This window comes from Berghia stephanieae, chromosome 4 (assembly GCF_034508935.2).
Source record: "Berghia stephanieae isolate SIO BIC M18660-M18661 chromosome 4, UCSD_Bste_1.3, whole genome shotgun sequence".
Lineage (NCBI taxonomy): Eukaryota > Metazoa > Mollusca > Gastropoda > Nudibranchia > Aeolidiidae > Berghia > Berghia stephanieae.
The window spans coordinates 21,384,158-21,386,657 of NC_088363.1; the positions used below are offsets into that span (position 1 = coordinate 21,384,158).

General features: G+C 36.1%; 1 protein-coding gene across 4 annotated transcripts in view; it reads right to left on the bottom strand.

Annotated features, from left to right (window-relative positions):
* The window catches only part of LOC144970221 (anoctamin-7-like), a 140,529-nt gene that overhangs the window by 75,256 nt on the left and 62,773 nt on the right, over positions 1-2,500 (bottom strand). The window lies entirely within an intron of this gene.

The following is a 2,500-nucleotide window of genomic DNA, read 5'->3' on the forward strand; positions in this document are numbered from 1 at the left end:
TTCTCTCCATCAGACTTTAAACTTTAAAGGTCACACACATTTTTGTAGTTTGGTAACGGTGATCTAACGGGTGGAACTGTTGAATATTTGACCTAAACCCATACCATCAATTAAGAAAACCTCACGAGTCCGAGTGAAGCTGATATTTTTTTTACCCTCCTGTCGACCCAGCAGTGATAGGGGTCTGTGTGATCTAGCGGAAAGTACTTTGCGATAGTACTATCCAAAGGGTAGCAAGCAGTTGATATTGTCCGTTTCACTCTCCAGGTTAATATCTGAGAAACATTTGGTTTCTAGCTATGAGACAACTGAAAGAAAGAAATGAAATTATTCTAAGTTAACATGTCCATAATCCTTTGTACGCAGAAGTATTCGGTCCATCAAAACAGCAAGATTTAGATATTTCTAAAGCGTATCTTTTAATGCAATAACAAACACTGTAACAATATGAGAGGAAAACTTAATATAATACACCCAGTTAAATCTTAAATAATCCCATGTAAATAACACCAGTAAAATTGATACTGTATAGAAGGTCTATAGAATAATGTATCCTTTAAAGACGTAGCTTAAAAATCACACAATGCGTATGGTTCTCTGGCTCTCTCCATATTATCTCTCTCTCTCTCTCTCTCTCTCTCTCTCTCTCTCTCTCTCTCTCTCTCTCTCTCTCCCTCTCTTAATCACACACACATTATCCCAAATATTTGTGAGGGCTGGGAGGTTTACGAATTACTGAGTTTAAAAATCAACCCAGTGGGGATAACAGAAATAAAATTTATAACAAATGAATTAGCTCTCTGGGAGACCAGTTGAGTAACCTCTGTTAACCTCTTATTATAAGTTATTATCCCCATTACACCGTGGTGATATCAAATGCCACGGTCATTGAATGTTTCCTGGATTTAACGTATCCCACATTGAAAGAAATTACCCGATAGCATATGTGATTTTTATCATACTCATAATTGTTTCTGTCTAACAGTGCGTCCAGATTTGTCCGGGGAGAGAAGTTCAAATGTGTAAACAAGAACATATTTCTTTCTTTCATCCTTTTCAGCTTCCTTTTAGAGCATATTATGCCATCGGTGATGTTCGCCACTTCACTCCTCTCTGGACTGTTTTCTCCGGTTGTTTTAGTGCATATCCACCTATCTTAGTCTCCTAAAATGTGCTTTGAGCATTATTAGCTCTTTCTTGGCCTCCCTGCTTTTCTTTCACCTGGAGGATCCCTCCAAATTAAAAAGGTAGATATTCCACTCGTATGACCATTCATTACTTCCCCATATGGAAATTTTGTAGTCTATTTCAATCAAATTAAAACATCTGACCCTTCCGCATGGTATGGTGAGATGCTGTCGCCAAGGCATTCCAAGACAATCCAACAAACAAATGTCTGATGTCAATAGATATCACCAATATTGTCGAAGTGAGCAAATTGGAGATTAATAGTCTTGCCCAAGTAAAATAGAAATGGAAGTGTCTGAATGAAGCGGAGCTTGGAACTTCCGGGTCCCAGTACAATGTCATATCCACTCAAGGTCACTCGATCATACGGTTCCTAAATAGGAGGATCGTGCTGACATCAAAATGCTATTAGCTTCCCTTTTTTTCAGTGTATGTGTGAACGCACCTTAAATCGGCCAGTGATTTCTAACTCTACATGATGGTTATTCATTGCCAAGGGTATCTCAAATTATTGTGAAATGTTAATGAGAATAACAGATCAAGATAAACATTTCGCAAACCTGACAGACTGTCATTTCTGAAATAACGCTTTTAACATTTTGTCATTAAAGTAAATATCGGTCGATAAAATGACCGGTAACTTGTTGAAATCGAAGAGGTCCATTATTGAAATCTCGGGTTTGAATTTTTTGACAAGTTGGTAATCATTTTCATTCACCACTATTTGAACTAAATTATTGTTTTCAGGATATAATGTGGAAAGGACTCTTGATGATGAACGTCGCAGCAGCTATAATAACCGTCATTGTTTGTCTCTTGTATAAGGCAGTATACGTAGTTAAATCGTGTTACAATTCAAATCCAAGGGCAAAATTATTTATACTGACTGTTACTGGCATTATTTCATTATGTCAATCATTGCTAAGGGTGGCACCTTGATTAACAACGTCCAGTAAATTGAGGTTAACTACCAATTTATGATAAGTGTTATGTCAAGGCGACACATATCTATTTTTAACATAATAAATCTCTCGTTTATTAGTCAAAGGCCTGCTAGAATGGAACAAAACAACAATGATTGAGATTTCATATAAAGTTAAAGATATATTGTCATAAACTGACAAAATAATATTTTATTTGTTTTAGCCCGATTATTACTCCTATACATATCGATCGATTTAGATGACACCGGCGTTGTTTTGAGCCTTAAACTTCAAAGAAATATCAGGTCTGAGACATTTTGACAGGTGGAAATTATTTCAGTTGATCGATATTTTAAAGCCAAAATAAAATTATTATTTTTTTTTTGGGG